The sequence below is a fragment of the Hermetia illucens genome, chromosome 2 (assembly GCF_905115235.1).
Source record: "Hermetia illucens chromosome 2, iHerIll2.2.curated.20191125, whole genome shotgun sequence".
NCBI classification, from domain to species: Eukaryota; Metazoa; Arthropoda; class Insecta; order Diptera; family Stratiomyidae; genus Hermetia; species Hermetia illucens.
This window is the reverse complement of record NC_051850.1, coordinates 2,899,477-2,915,672: the sequence shown is the minus strand read 5'-3', so window position 1 is coordinate 2,915,672 and position 16,196 is coordinate 2,899,477. Positions and strand designations below refer to the sequence as shown.

General features: G+C 43.4%; 1 protein-coding gene across 2 annotated transcripts in view; it reads left to right on the top strand.

The window, feature by feature from the left end:
- The window catches only part of LOC119647757 (protein phosphatase 1 regulatory subunit 16A-like), a 431,507-nt gene that overhangs the window by 117,979 nt on the left and 297,332 nt on the right, over positions 1 to 16,196 (top strand). For both annotated transcript variants that reach the window (XM_038048875.1, XM_038048876.1), the window contains one exon: positions 4,742 to 4,795. The gene's annotated coding sequence lies outside the window, so the exon portion shown is untranslated. The remainder of the gene's footprint in view (positions 1 to 4,741; positions 4,796 to 16,196) is intronic.

Below are 16,196 nucleotides of genomic sequence, written 5' to 3'. Positions count from 1 at the left end.
TTCCTTCTACTGCACCCTCCACTTCAATACTGCTACTCTCTGCGATAATCCCCGCGCGGACCCTGGCTCTCCCGAAAGTACGCCAATTTTGCTAGATAGTTAGTTCGTCTTTTAGCGTTTTTTTGTGGGTGGGGGTGGAAATCTTAAGAAAACACTGCTGCGCCAGGTTGCAGCATTTATACATACTTCGCCAGGAGGGCTCTGGTTTACACCAGTACAATTAAGTCACGCGTGCACCGCGCTTTCGAGGATCGATCCAGTTAGCTTTTCTTGTATCGGAGTTACTGTTGCGTTTATCGACATGGATGATTTTACGTCTATACATTTCCACGTCCTGGGGGTGTTTCGCAACTACTGCCACTGCCTGGTCGTCTGCAGAACCAATCAATGTTGCCTCCCTTGGCACGCGAAGTATAAGGCACTCCGTCATACATTATGTTCCACATCAGGAGCCCCTCCTCTCCGAAAGGAAACTCTCGATTATCCGAGCTAGGTAACAAGGGACACCCAGTTTAGCCAAAGTATGCTTAGTCCAACCCCAGTTGAGTTAAAGGCATTCCTGACCATCACCACCGCGCAATACTTACTGGCAGCCAATGCCTCCCGAACCATCGGCCGTAGACTGTGCTTTGCGAAACCCATATTGCCTCTTCGATAAACCTCCCACTAGTTCGACAAAGGCAAGCAGCAGTCTTCTCAGACTCAGCTGGACCTATTGATACAAAATTCACCAACGTGTCTGCAAGTTCCTTTACATATAACAAGCGGGATGATTTTAAGTCAAGTTTAAGGGTAGTGAGAAGGAGGCCGCCAATACATACAAGGAAAGCCATGTGGGGTATCAAATGAAAGAGCTCAATTGGTACTTTTCTCAACTACCCTTTTTTCATATCATCTGGAATCTAAGCGGATTAGGACCATGGCATTGGTAGAGAAGTTGAAGCGCATTCCAGCGAACCGGGTACGACTTCGCGTAGGTGCGGCAGAATCCTGATAATTCCTATGGTCAAGGGAGTGTAAAATGAAGAAAATTAACTCGAATTAGCCGGAAATACGGAAAATCGATGGACGAATTATCAGGATTGCGGATAAATCTGATCATAGAGCTTATCGCATCCAATACGCAATTGGTGGACTTCGGCGCAAAACCGGGATGTCTGGAGTTCCTTATTAAGGCAGGATACCTGCACCGTAGAACAAGATGGAATTCACCACCCTGGATATAAACCTCTCCTCCTCCTCCTAAACGAGAGATTGGGTGCATCACTGCAAATCATTTACAACATCAATGGCGGCAGCAACGAATCCTGTGGGAAGTCCGTGGAGATAATGTTCTCCTTGGATTCATCATGGCTGACGTACTAAAGCCTTCTTTTTTTTTAAATGGATATCAACAGTATCAGCAAAATAATCTGGAATCCTAATAATCGCCACATATTTCTGGATAAGACTGCAAATGGGCTAAATTGATTGTAATTTTCACTTTCATGAATCGCATCCTCGACTAAACCATTGGCAATTTCGATGGCGTCAGCGATTTAACTGGCTTAAAGAACTAATAATGCCGATCAGAAAAGCCTGCGTGACTCTGAACATCTGAGAGCAAACTGCAAATGGCGGGATGTGAAGGTGTTGTTCATTCCCAAACCAGGAAAACCCGCCTACACAGACGCAAAAAGCTTTCGACCGATCAGCCTAACGTCCTTTCTGCTAAAAGGACTAGAAAGACTTGTAGATCGGTTCTTAAGGGATACACACATTCCTAAGTGGCCCCTCCACCATAGGCAACACGCCTACCAGAAAGGCAAATCCACGGAGACAGCACTCCATGAACTTACGGCAAAAATTGAAAAGGCGATGTCCGAAAAAGAATACGCCTTAAGCGCATTCATGGACATCGAAGGTGCCTTCAATTATGCCTCATTTGCGGCAATTTGCGATGCGGCAAGGCAGCATGGAATCGAACCGCTGCTAATCAATTGGATCCTTCACATGCTAGAGTGGAGAAAAATCCACATATCGGTCGGCCAGAAGTCTATTGAGGCAGGATGTCTCAGGGGCTGCCAACAGGGAGGGGTTCTCTCTCCACTGTTATGGCTCTTGGTAATGGATACCCTGCTGTGGCTCCTGGAAGACAAAAAAGTCTTCGCGCAAGCATTTGCGGACGACCTAGCCGTAATAATTACCGGCAAGTTTGCGGACACAGTATGTGACCGCTTGAATACAACTCTGCATGTACTCCACAGCTGGTGCCTCCGAAATGGACTCACGGCGAACGCTAGGAAGACTGGACTAGTTATGTTCACTAGGAACGTCAGGTGGGGCACTTATACGCTACCCACCTTAGCAGGGGCGGGAATCCAGCTGGCACAAACAGTCAAGTACTTAGGAGTACATTTCGACTCCAAGTTAACGTGGAAGCATCATATGCAGGAACAATATCAGAAATCCTGCAGAGTGCTCTGACGCTGTAGGGATGCGATAGGTAAGACCTGGGGACTTTCACCATCCATAATAAAACCCATTTTGATGTACGCATGCATCGTCTGGTGGCCAAGACTGAACTTTACTAACAGCAGGAAGCTGCTAACGCAGATTCAAAGACTTGGTTGCCTCAGTATTACTGGAGCAATGAGTACTACGTCGACTGCGACACTTGAAGCTATCCTAAATTTACTCCCGATTCACTTGGAGGTGAAACGGAAGGCGGCCAACGACGCATATAGGCTCGATACCATTGGGACGTGGAAAGGCGGCCAATCCAACGGGCATGCGTCTATCTGGAAATTCCTTGAAAAACATCCGGTAGCCCTGATGCCGACCGATCATATTGTTTCCAGATTCGTCTTTGAAAAGACATACACTATCGTAATCACCGAAAGAGAAGAATGGTCGACGAGTGGCCATGAGTCTTTTCAGATTGCAGACCTAATAATCTTCACCGACGGGTCAGTCACGGAGGATGGATCGGGTGTAGGGGTGTTCTCGGAGAATCCGATTATAGAACTGGCCCGACCCCTCGGAAAAATGACGACCATATTCGAGGCGGAGATATATGCCATTTCATTGGCAGCAGAAGAATGTCTGCGACGAAAATGGAGAGGTCGCACCATTCGAATCTGTTCCGACAGTCGGGGGGCATTATCAGCGCTAAATGGCAACAACATATCAAGCCAGTTGGTGTGGAGTTGTCATCAGGTGCTACTGAAACTTGGTCGAATGAACGAAATATTCCTGATGTGGGTGCCGGGGCACTTTAACATCGCCGGTAATGAGGAGGCTGATAGACTGGCTCGCCGAGGGTCTGGATTCACAATGGTGGGGCCAGAACCAGCTCTTGGAATCCCACCATCTACTGTCAAGTCTACTCTGAAGGGTGAAATTGCAAGGATTCACGCAACCGAGTGGAGAAATTTGGACTCTTGCCGGCAAGCGAAAATCCTTGTGAAGGAGCCTAGGGCCACTAGAGCGTCATTTTTGTTGTCCCTTAAGAAGTGGGACATGAAAATCCTAGTAGGGCTTTTGACGGGACACTGCCCCTTAAACTAACATATGGAAAAGATTGGGGTAGTGGTAGCCAATGTGAGGAGGAGGAGACAGCCCTGCACTTTTTATGCAGCTGCCCGGCATCGTCAGATCTCAGACGAAGACACCTTGGCAAGGTTTTCTTCAATGAAGAATCGGCACACTCTCTGCCTCTGGAGAATGTTCTCAGATTCGCTAAAGCCTGCGAACACCGTAGGCGGGAAGCCATTGAATAGGCAACTTACGGGGATAGTACAATGGGCCTAATAATGGCCTGAGTGCTCGGAGCTGCGGCTCCCCCCAGTTAACTAAACTAAACTAAACTGTTGTAGATCACGCACTCCAACATTTTCTTTTTAATGTCCAGAAGACATACGGTTCCATACGAGGATGATCCACCTGAAGGTTTACCGACCTTAGCCAAAAGCACCAACCTTTGCCGGTCTCAAAATACGGGGAATTTCCTCGTATATACCCTTCGAATAACTCGGCGAACACATCCGGTCCAAACTTCAGGGTGAGCTTAAGGACCTTATTCGGTATGCCGTGCAATCCCGAAGCTTTTTCTCGCCTCTTTTAGATATCAAGGAGCTCACCTTTAGTGACTTAGGGAAATCTCATCACATCCAGGATTCTCCGAAGCCGTCAAGTTTCCTCTATTTTTGACGAAAAAGCCTTTGAATAACTTTCAACATTGGGCACATGTTCTGCGGAGATGAAAGACCTCTAAGTCTCTTCAGTGACATGAAGGACTCTTCTCTCTCTACGGATCCCGTACAGAATGAAGTTCCAATGCCCCAACGATCGCTGGGAGATTAGGAAATACAACAGAGTTCCTACTGGTGAGGCACTACGGACATTGGATATCAGTAAACCAAAATCCGCTCTGGTCGTTCCCAAGCGTCATTGATAGTTCAATTTCGGAACTTTTTTATCGTAACCCTACTGTTCCAGTTTTCTCCATTGTTGAAACGGAAAGGACGCTTGTATATTCACAGACCCAGCACCTTATCCGAAAGATAGGAACTCTCTAATAAAGGATGTAGTAATTAACTCTCTCCAGGGAACCGGCGAAGGAGAGGCCGCACGTGATGGGGAATGGCAATTAAGTTCAGCTGCTTCATTTACTTTGGCATAGAATTACAATTAATTTAAAATTCATAAATTCGAAGTTAGTACCGAGTTTGCTCAATCTGAATATTTCATTTCTTTCCAGATTTTGTTCATAAAGGAAATTTTGAAAGCGAAATCCACACAAACTCCGAAAACGGTAAGAATTTGTAAACACATTTCCAGGACTCCAGTTTGAAATGTTTTCAACGCTTAGTAGCTCATTTTAAAAGTCACGGTGGACTTTATCCTTTTTTCTCTGACTCCTCTTCCTACCCCTTTTTAAATATCTTTTCTTGGAGATTCTTTTCATCCGGAGACAGTTAATTATTAACGTGACAAAGTATAATACAGGAAAACAACTCAGCACTTTCCATAATCCTGAATTAACATCTCAACCTTAATTTTCTCATCCGATATTCTTGTCCCGATAAACTTCCATAAAATTCTCTCAATTTTCATTTATCCTTGGCAGGATAATAGGATATCCGTCTTTATTTTCTTTTTTCTTTTTCTTTAATTATTCATTCTAAAGGAAATTGAAAATCCTGAATGGCATATTAAATTTCAGCCCGGGATACTTCAATTATCCTGGCTGATTATTCTCTTCGGGTGTCACCATACATGGGGGAAATTTATTCTATGACCTTTCCGTCTGTAGTATTAGTATCGGAAATTTTCCTAGGGAGAATCTATAAATGGAATTTTCTAGATAAATTTAGATCTTTGCAGACTACCCTAGAAGTAAATCGATATTGCTTTGTATGTTTAATGGAATTATGAAGAGATTATCGTTGTCTGGTATGTGGGGGTTAGTAAACCATAAATGACATTCAGGATTAGGTATTGAGGCCGATGAACATGGCAACCTGAGATAGGTTAGTCATGTAAGAACAAAGAATCTTTTCCTGTGTCATTGGTGGGAAGAATGGCATACAACCACAGTACGGGGACTTCTCTCCATTCATTTTTAGACGTCCTCGCATCTGGGGAGGTGCTAAAAAAATCTGGAAGAAGGTCCTGCATCAACTAATAATATATTATCAGGTGTTGATAATCTGGAAAGCTACCTGGACTTATTGCTTGGATTCGGACATCTCAGCTTCGCTATGCGATTCCTAGAAGCTTGAGGTACATCTTTACGGACCTGCTTTTAAGGGTCAATAAGGTCTTGCATGCATCTTGACACTTCGGCAACTTTGAAACGAATCGGTCGGGGTGCATCTTGAAGGGTCCACAGCGATAATTATTTCCCAGTTAGCTGGGTTGAAAAACATTTCTCTCTCAACTATTGACAATCGGATGGGTGACTTCCGCTGAACTCACCTATTGAGTTTCTTCATCGCTCATCGGCGGAGAATTCCAGAGGACAAAAGTGGTCGCAACAAAGAGGAAGTGGAAGCCTGCAGAAAGATGACGGCTCCGAAAAAGAGAGATCAAAAGAGAACCGATCGAAGGTTATCGTCACTTCAAAACGAGGGGAAGAAGAAGAACCCAGCAACTCTCTAATTTAGGAAATAGTATTATACAATCACAGAAAGGAGACCTTATTTTGAATCTCAAGAAATTGCATAAATTCTTTGGACAAATTGGAAAGTTCTTTTGACAGGAATCCGACATAAGGGCTAGTAGGCTAGAGATCACTATCGTCCGCATGGACATGGATGAGATCGCTGCGAAGGAGAAGGCTAGTGGGTCGTTGGAAAAGGAGTTTGACCTTATCAGATTTTAACAATAAGCAGCAAAAACGCTACGAAAAGCCTACTGTAGGTCACAAACCGGCATTATCAGCTCACCAGCGGCCTATTGGCATCAGTTATAGTCAGAATAGGCTGGGGTACGTATCGACTTAGGGGCGATTTGGCGCTGAAACGGTGACTTTAGGTTCGGCTACATTACGAGATCATGTACTCATGTGAACAGTGAGTTAAGAAAATGTAGGAGTTGTAGATCTTAGGGCCGTATCAGCAAAGACGGTAAAGCTGGTCCAAATTAAACAGTGTACAAAGTGAAGGAGAATTGGTACATTATTAGCAGCAACAGGGGCTTGGAGTACTAGAGAGTCCTAAATCCAAACGCAGATAACGCTAATGCAAATCAGCTCAACACTTGCCAGGCAGCGTAGGATCTACTCTCGCAAATTGTCCTCGAGAAAGTTGTCGATATGAAGGGAGTGAGAGGGCGGTAACTTGCGGAGAACAAGGTACACTTGCGGTGTATGAACAGATGTAGCTCCGGTTTTGAACGTAAGCGGAAGCGGACCGATAATTATAACGGGGATTTTATCGTGTGAGTTCTGCCGGATAAGAAATACAAAAGGACGTGCTCTATTTGAAGCATTCACGGATCTGGACATGGTATTCGTGAATCCTGAGACCTAACACACTTTAAGAGGAAAGGGCTTGGGGTCTATAGTGGAACTGACGGACATGAGCACCCCTTAGCCAAGAGAGTTGCCTGGCAAAGTTAGGGAGGATTATACTCACAGTGCCTACCAAAAAATCTGCATGGATATGAAGGGCGAAACAAGATCGAAGAAGAGCTCTCGCAGACCTCCGGGTGGGTTGGCAGCTGCACGGCGAAAGCTTTTGAAAGGGACACGTTTTCTAAAGCGCTCGAGTTTGACTTTTGATGATAACTGCCGACATTCTAGCGAAAGAAATGGGCGTGTTCTACCATGCTAGAAGTATGGAGGGGCCAACTGAACCCGGGAATGCAATAAGGTTGAAGTTACATGATCTCTGGTAACGCGGTTGGGACGAGCCTTCGAAGGATCGGTGGACACATGGGCTCCTTGGCAACATTAAAATGTGGCTGGAGCGAAAACAGGTAGAGACTAACTACCATCCAGTTCCTTACAGGACACGGCGGTTGCTGTATCTTCACACATAACACAAGTGAATCAAAGTCTGATGAGTTAGGTTTTTGATATCGCTATTCATTTGATTCGTGGTTTAACTAGGCGTGCGCTTCTAAGAGAGGTTGTTTAGATAGATTATATTAGATTCGGTTTCTTATGTTCGAATACCTTTTGTAGTCTCTCCCACTAATGAGAACATACATTAGAAATTATGACATAACCTTCCCATTATGCTTCGCCTGGGGATGTGTCTTGCATATTCTCCTTTGCAAAATTACCCATTAAGTAAGCAATACGCATCCCAGAGCTATTCTAATCTTCGCCATTAGAGTGCTTCGTACCGTAGAATCTGTAGCCGAGTATTATGAAATTATATTCGTCGATGAGATGAATCTGCAAGTGGAAACCCAGTGAAACGCCCCTGCGCCAGAGTGAGCCAGTGTGTAGGCTTCTGCCTCCCTATATCTCCCTCTTCTTTGCGGAACCACCGTGATGTACTCGTTCATAAGAAAGCTACATCGAGCACGCTGTCTGGGTTCCGTGTATTTCCGGGGCCCTCTCCTACATACCGGCTGTTATAACATTTACCGCGATCTATTTTGTTTGTCTATTTTGTTGACCTTATTTTCTCCTCCACAATATAACTCCAAATCCTACTTTTCTTCATGAACTTCCGACCTATTTGCCCTCAGGTATAGCGTAGCATTCGAGAAGGTCACGACTCTCTTCTAACCGTACCTCGTAAGGAACTGTGTCACGTGGTAATTTAATTCTTTGATGGTTTTTCGGAAGCCCGTTGTCATTTCGGGTGGATTCATTTTCCTTCTTTTGAAGAGATATTACTGTAAACAGTCTTCGAGTATATTAAGCCCCCATTTTCCAATGCAATCCTGAAAGTATATGGGAACTACAACGAACAGGCTGTCGGCAAAATCATTCAATGTTAATTCGTCCGGTATGCAAAGGCCAAGTACTTCATCATATGTCATGTTCTACAGCAGAAGTTTCAGCACATAATGTTGATCTATACCTGCTGTCACAACGAATTCTTTCAAACGATCATCTAGCTCGTGGTACGAAGGCCACACCGCGTGAAGTAGGCAAAGAACACCCAATTTAAACAAAGTGTTCTTTATTTCATCACACTTCGTCGAACTAAAACCATTCCTTACATCTAACATCACCACCACGCAGCACTTTCCAACGACCATCACATCCCAAGTCAAATACAGGACCATTGCAATCGCATTGATCGTAGGGTTGACTTTACGAAATCTCTACTGTCTCTTTGATAGACCACCCAATGCACGAAAGGAGGACGAACGGGAGCAGCCGGTTGTATATCACCATCTTCCCAACCAGTTCTTCTACTTTCATTTCCGATTTTAAAACTTGGAGCTCACAAAGCCCATGCTACTCCTGCAACAGTCTCGAAACATTCTAGTCACCTAACTTGCTGGTCCACCTTCGTTCAGCTGGCCAACGCTCCGCTAATTTTTAGACCCAGATAATCATCCCAAAGTTCATCATGAACTGGGAGAACAACGGAAGCTCTTCTTATTTTTTCTATATTTTTCATCGACCCAGCCTATTTCCGACAACAAAATTTCCACAATACTCTGACATTCGAATTTGCATTTGTACACAGCATTTCGCCTTGGCCTGAAACAAACGTTAGAAATACATTTAATAATATAAAACATAACCAGGCTTATGGTGAAAACAACAACAGAAAAGGTTAAAGATCATTTTTCATAGATTTGATAATTTATTTGTTATTATTAGGAATATTAAAATGAAATTTATGGTTTTGGGAAGTTTAAAAGGTGAAAGTAGGGGATTAAGCGGAGGTTAATGGAGGTGTTGAAGGAAGTAAAGTGAGAAAAAGGAAAAATGCTGCATTCTGGGAAATAACTCTCTTGTTAGTTCGTCACTGGACAAAGCCAACGGAATTATGCTCCTGCTGCGAAGCCATAGACACTACACCTATTAAAGCTATTTCACGGATCCCAGTATTTTTTTTTCAACTCCCGGTATTCCCATTTCTCCAAAAATCCACTTTGGCCAAATCTTCCTGCTTGGAGATACGAAGATATCAACGGCTAAATTTTCTAGTTGCATCTGTAGTTTGGTTTGTTATTGTATTGCAATTGCGGTCGGGTGATTGTAACTTTAGGTGTCTTGCTAATACCCTGAAAAGCTACCCCACAATTTTTACTGCCAATTTCTTCGAGTCATGATCTTCTAAAGCTCCCAAAAATAACCCCCTCCTCTAGACTTTCGATGAGACGCCTGCGATGGCCCTTCCTCCGTTTCTAAAGTCCAACAAGATGGCCTTATAGTTGCTGTAAGTATAGTGCTCTCTCATTCGCCCGAATGTCTTGTATCTCAAGCTAATCATTGAGTTTAACTCGCTACTCGCCGGGATTGCTCGAAAGCATTGCATCACAGCCTGGATCACATAAACCCCGGGGCCTCGTCCAATTCTTCTTAGAATGTGGGGGGAATGGTGTGGTATGTCCAACGACCAGTTTGTATCAACTACCGTCGAAAGCCGCTAGACTTTCAGATTACATACATTTTATTGTAGAGTTACTGGAACTCGTTCGCCAGGACGTGTTTGAGGAGCATCGCTGCTAATACGTACACTTCTTTTCCTGACGTTGTCCGGTTAGCACTGCATACCCAGGGTGTACTACACCGACACGCAATTCCTATTTTCCTGTAGTTTAATTTGTTTTCCAGCAAAGTGGCCCAAACTGGAACTGTGTAGAGTGGCACGGGACTAACTACCTTTGAAATAAAAAGACATCGGCTTTGTCTTGGCCCATGTCTTGCCGATGTGCTCAAGATGATTATGGCAATGGAAGATGTTTTAGTTGCTGGACATTCAATGTATTTCTTGAAGTTAAACCTTCTGTTGATCATCACTCCCAAGTATTTAAGCGCTACAATTTTTCAACTAGGAATTGATCTCTCATATCGTTTTGTTTATGTGTAAATTTCGATTTCATCTAGGCGCTTTGCCAATATTGTTTTGCCCCGATATCATCCGTAAAGCCAACAGTTGTCAGGCAGATAAAAAAACATACTCCATCGAACATGATGAACCTCAATAAGAGGTCTAGGGCAGAACTTTATGTCACACGGCAAGTTGTCGAGAATAAATTGTGAAACCATCCATTTTCCTCCAAATATAGCCGCATTGGGTGACAAAGGTTTCAATTAGTACTTTCCGAAATAAGTGTCAGGTTTGGCAACGAAGAAAGGGAGTACGAGGGTTCGTAAATAGTCGCTTATTTTTAAGGTCTATTATCAGAAACTAACTACCAGCTAAGAATCATAGACCATGATATGGGACATTATACTGAAAAGTTTGGTGAGAATCCTGCTATTATTAACAGAATTATAATAAGTTGAAGTTATATTCCTTAAGAGACAAAATGTCAGTATCGCCCAGTTTACAGTTATCAACTTCTCCCTTTTTTCCATTGCTCAGGCTTCTGAATGTTGGATTCTGTCACTTCCGCAGGTGCTGAGCTCCCACTAAAGAAATTATTCAATCTACGGGGTGAACAGTCTTCTTCTTGATAAATTCTTTAAAAGATACGTGTTTATTGATAGCGGTCGTAATTAACTTTCCTGTTTTTTCGTCCACTATATCCTGAGAAGGTGTGACACAAATGTGGCGAAGCTTGTGCGTTTTTCTCCTCCAGTGCCCCATAATTTGGTAGTTATTCTGTCTCTCCTTAATAAACTCCCACAGGTCGTTTATATGTTGCCGGCGGAAGTGTTGATAGCATTAGCCTGCAAGCCATTTACGTAAGATTTCACATTGTCTACTGAGGTTACAAAATACTGTAAACGCGCTTGTGTTTGTTGTCCTCCTTAGCTTCCTTTTCAGGGTGACCTTCCCATAGCTTTTTATGCTGACAAGTATGGCAAGAAAATCTTGTTTACCAGCGCAAAGAATCCCAACTCGCCCTCCCTGCAGATGCACGGTTACCACGTCGAGGGTAGAAGGGTTTGATAGCAGAGGTGTGGGTTTCACCACACCGTATCATACCATCATCATCAACGGCGCAACAACCGGTATCCGGTCTAGGCCTGCCTTAATAAGGAACTCCAGACATCCCGGTTTTGCGCCGAGGTCCACCAATTCGATATCCCTAAAAGCTGTCTGGCGTCCTGGCCCACACCATCGCTCCATCTTAGGCAGGGTCTGCCTCGTCTTCTTTTTCTACCATAGATATTGCCCTTATAGACTTTCCGGGTGGGATCATCCTCATCCATACGGATTAAGTGACCCGCCCACCGTAACCTATTGAGCCGGATTTTATGCACAACCGGACGGTCATGGTATCGCTCATAGATTTCGTCATTGTGTAGGCTACGGAATCGTATCGGTATCGGTATCATACCATCTGAAGCAGTTTATGGGGTTTGTCTGTGCGAGAAGGAAAGACATAGTTTCTGAGCATCCAGATCGTATTTGTTCCTTGCACGCAACGCCTCCGTCCAGTGAATTACCCTAGGTTTGTTTATCTATCGGAAGATTTCCGTTAGTGGATGTGATGCATAAAGTAGATCAGCTAAGTTAGGAAAGTACCATCCTATTTTCTAAGCAAACTCAATTTAACCTTTCGGTTCATGCGGAACAGTTTTGGCCTGTTTTGGTTCTGGTAATGGGATAAAAGGGGAAGCGCGTGAGTACCAAATTGGGCTTCTATTATCAAAGTAGCTCATTGAACTTTGACCAGTCCGTTTTCTTAGAATTTGTATTACAATCTGCTCCCCCACACTTATAATAATCGTTGGTGCAACAATCCATATTGGATCAGGACCTTTAAGTGTGCTAGAGCACTTCATTCAAGACCGTAACGGTACACTACAGAACACTGTAGGAGGCAATATGGTCAGCATTGCGCTCGCCCGAGATTATTACCCTGATTTGACTCAGGTACTCATTCACAGCTGAGTCGACTGGTCAAATCACGATATAAATCCCACTGACGCCAGCGAGATTTGAACAGAGGCCCTCCGTACGACAGCCTTGTGCTGTAACCACTCAGCTATCCGGACCCCCCCCACACTAGTCAAACAAAATTTTAAGTAAGGGTGATCTGAGAGTAAGACTTCATCTATTATCCGCTATATTTCCACTCAAATTTTCACCTGACAGGAACACGGTCACTATATACGATATTTAAAAATTCCCTCATCATTTTTTTTTGAAGAGCCATAATCCGGGCCTTAACTTTGTTTCAAATTCCGCAGTCAAAAGCGAGGCTATTGCTTACGTTTATATCACCTTCTGACCCGCCTTCGTGTTAGTATTTTAATCGGAGGAACCCAACTTCTCTTCTCTCTCCTTTTCCGAACACACTAGTTCTGATCCACGTGTGCGAAAAGTGAAAGTAGACCCCAGTGTAGGGTAGAGGACTAACCGGAGAGTTTGCTGCGCCCAACATGGGCACGACGGGGGTTACCAAAGAAACTGATGGAGTGCTCTATTAAAATATGAGGAGTAAAGTTCAAAGTGTAGCAGACGCATCGAAATCACTTTGTGTGACATTGCCAATACTCTCACTGTCAATACCAGTAGAGCCAACTATAGGAAAGAAGAGCTTCTGGTTAATTTGACCAACCTTTATGTTTTTTTCTACATGCGTGTAGCCTTATATGTAATAGAAACTAGTTGGAAGCGTGTCACCAGCTTTCCCGCACACTCTGTCGTCAACGGTACGATTGACTCAAAATCGGTTTGCTGAGTATTGCCGCAAAATGCAAAATGTTAATATAAATCCGTGAATTATACGGTTTCTTTTTCCAGACTGCCAAAGGATGCAGGCCACTATTGGTTCCTGTGCTATTAGGTTGGACACTGATTAAATTTTTCACTATATAGGCACTTCCAAGGCCATAAGTCAACCTCTAATCTCTCAAACACTGCTGGCACTAGGTTTCCAAAGTTCGGTACCTTAAAAAATGTCTATCATATTTTGCTTAGATATCGCGAAGTGGTTCATCATCGTCATCAGTTAATTGCAAACCCTTTATGCAACCCCTTGTGTGAGACATATCATTCCACAGTCGTATCATTGCAGACCGAGTTTCCGCAGATATAAGCTTCTCAGAAGTGTTGGAAACAAAAGATTTACTTGGATCCCCCCTTAAACGTCTTCTGGTTGGTGGTTGGAGGCTTTAACTCACTTCACATACACTGGACATCCCGCAACCCGCCGCATTTTTCTCTAAGAAGTCTTCACTTTAAAATTTTGTGTGCTCAGGCTCCTGGCAGTTAAGGCACTGTATAGGTCCTTTCCCTTCATCGGTGAAATGTCCCTTGCCTCCATTGTAGGAGGAGGATTTTCGGTTTTCAAGTGGTTTTTGGTACCGTTCTTTCTCTTTTTGAAAAAGGCATTCACTTTCGCAGTTTCTCTCCTCTTCCAACACGTGTAACGTCAAGGAGCCTACACTTCTTAAAGAATTTCAGGAAATATTTCACAGACCGCATGGTATTCCGAATCTAAATCGGCGTACCACGTTTCAACACCCATACCAAAAACTGACTACGAGTATCAACCTCAAGCCAAAGCCTGATTTAGATGTTCAACAACCGGACACCTGGTACTAGGTCCAAAACCACCAAGTGCCATCAACATTTCATATTCACACTTTACAACAACCATAAAAATCGAACGATCCAATTCATAAACATTTATCTGCAAACCCACAAAATCGAATTTAATCCCATCCACAAAAAGGCATTATCCGCATACTAAACATATTGTCTGTCCCAATTACTGGGCCTCCCGTGCCTCCAATAGTCCCCCCCCCTCCCCAAAACGGTTCGTTTTTGGGGCATAATATCTTTCCCATTTGTTCGCCGTGTCGTCTGCCCATTTGGCAAACGTCCAAACCAGGCCACATTCAAATTCCCCAGTCATCTCTCTCATCTGTGCCAAGCATCTGTACGGGATGACATGGGGGCATCCCGGCTATTCATATGCTTCGCCACCAGCACACTCCACCTGCCAATTTTCATGCTTGTCACCGACGCAGTTCGCAAGGAAACCTGTCCTATCCAAACATGCTCATAAACAACAGTCATAAAGAAAAAATCTGAAAAAAATCTGAAAAAAATCAGAAAAGTTGAAAACAAACATTTGAAAAATGAGGAAAATCTAAAAAATTGTTGTTTTGACTCCGAACGACACTAATAACCGTGTATGAATGGGAAAAATGTCAGAAATTGATAAATCGTCTCGTTGTTGAATTAGATACGGATTATGAGAGAAAGATTTAGTTTTGAAAGATATCCGTGTTAAATTCTCGGATTATATTAATAATTCAGACGGACAACTTATGAGCAATCAAGTTCAGAGCGCCGGGTCTGATTTTTGGTCCCATTAAAATCAAGCGTCGTGGATACCGCGGGAGAAAGAAGAAAGCAACGTCAATGACCATCGTGGCAGCATCCAATTATCAACTCGTTTCCCATCCACATTAACTCGAACAAAAAGGCACGAGCTGTCGGGAAATTAAAGCGAAAATGAAAGCAAAGTGGTCTCCCTGTCGAGCTACTAATTTTAAGATGATGAGTCAATTAGCAGCTTTTGTGCACTTTCGAAGATTGTCATGATTTTTGTTCACGTTAAAATTAATCAATTGATTGATTGGAAAAGATGTCTTACTTGCATTGAATCATGAAGAAAAGAAAAGTTCAAAACTTCATTCAGATACATATCTATCTTAGAAGTTGGGGGAAAGACTGAAAGGGACATCGCAGACTCCTTTGTCACCTAACAAAGTAATTGGTCCAATTTGAAGAGTAGTACTCACAAATAAACCAGGTTTGTCACTTTTTGACAGCCCATCTCAATTCTCTTCAGGTCTTTCCGAGGAGCCTAGACTATACTCCCCCAAGCCAAATATTTCTGTGACGCCCCATTGGCCGGATAGTGAATATCCCTACATGAAACAAGGCACAGCGTAATTATCGCTGTTTCTTTATCTGTGACCTATTCACTGCCATTTTCATATGTTCTAGGTAAGGCACCATGAAAAAAAGGACGAAGTAATAAGGGTGACTAATTGTAATCCTGTCAAACTCTGCTTTAGTTTTTAAATAACTGATTTTATCTGAATGCAGCATATGTTGTTCCAAGAGTCTCAAGAATGATGTCTAAAGTTGATGGAAGTCGAAGTCGGAGGATCAAAAGAGCACTGTTTATTGTATATCCAGACCTCAACCAACGGTTTTTGTATAGCAAAATGGCTGAATGGAAGCCCCCACCAGTGGAAGACCTGTATCTTCATCGATGTAACCCACCATTGTGGCTTCACTAGCAACTGAGATGTACACGATGTTCTACAATAGCGGTCCAAGAACAAAACTGAGACAATCTATTCTGTTGTCTGTGTCGTACCGGAGCTTTCTACCTGTTAAAAAAGCTGTCGACAAGTGCAGTTAAGTAACTGGCTACATTAATCGAAGGCAAAGACCTTATAAGGTTCCAACTGGCCGAGTTCAACGCACTTTGCGCATTAAGGGTAATCCCTGCACAACATTTGCTAGTGTCATGAAGTTTAATCGCGTCAACAGTTGATCTGCCCGTACTGAACCCGAATTGTTAGTCCCAGACTCTCTACAGCTGGGAGCTATCTGTTGCCTTGTAGGCCTGATGAAGGAAACAAG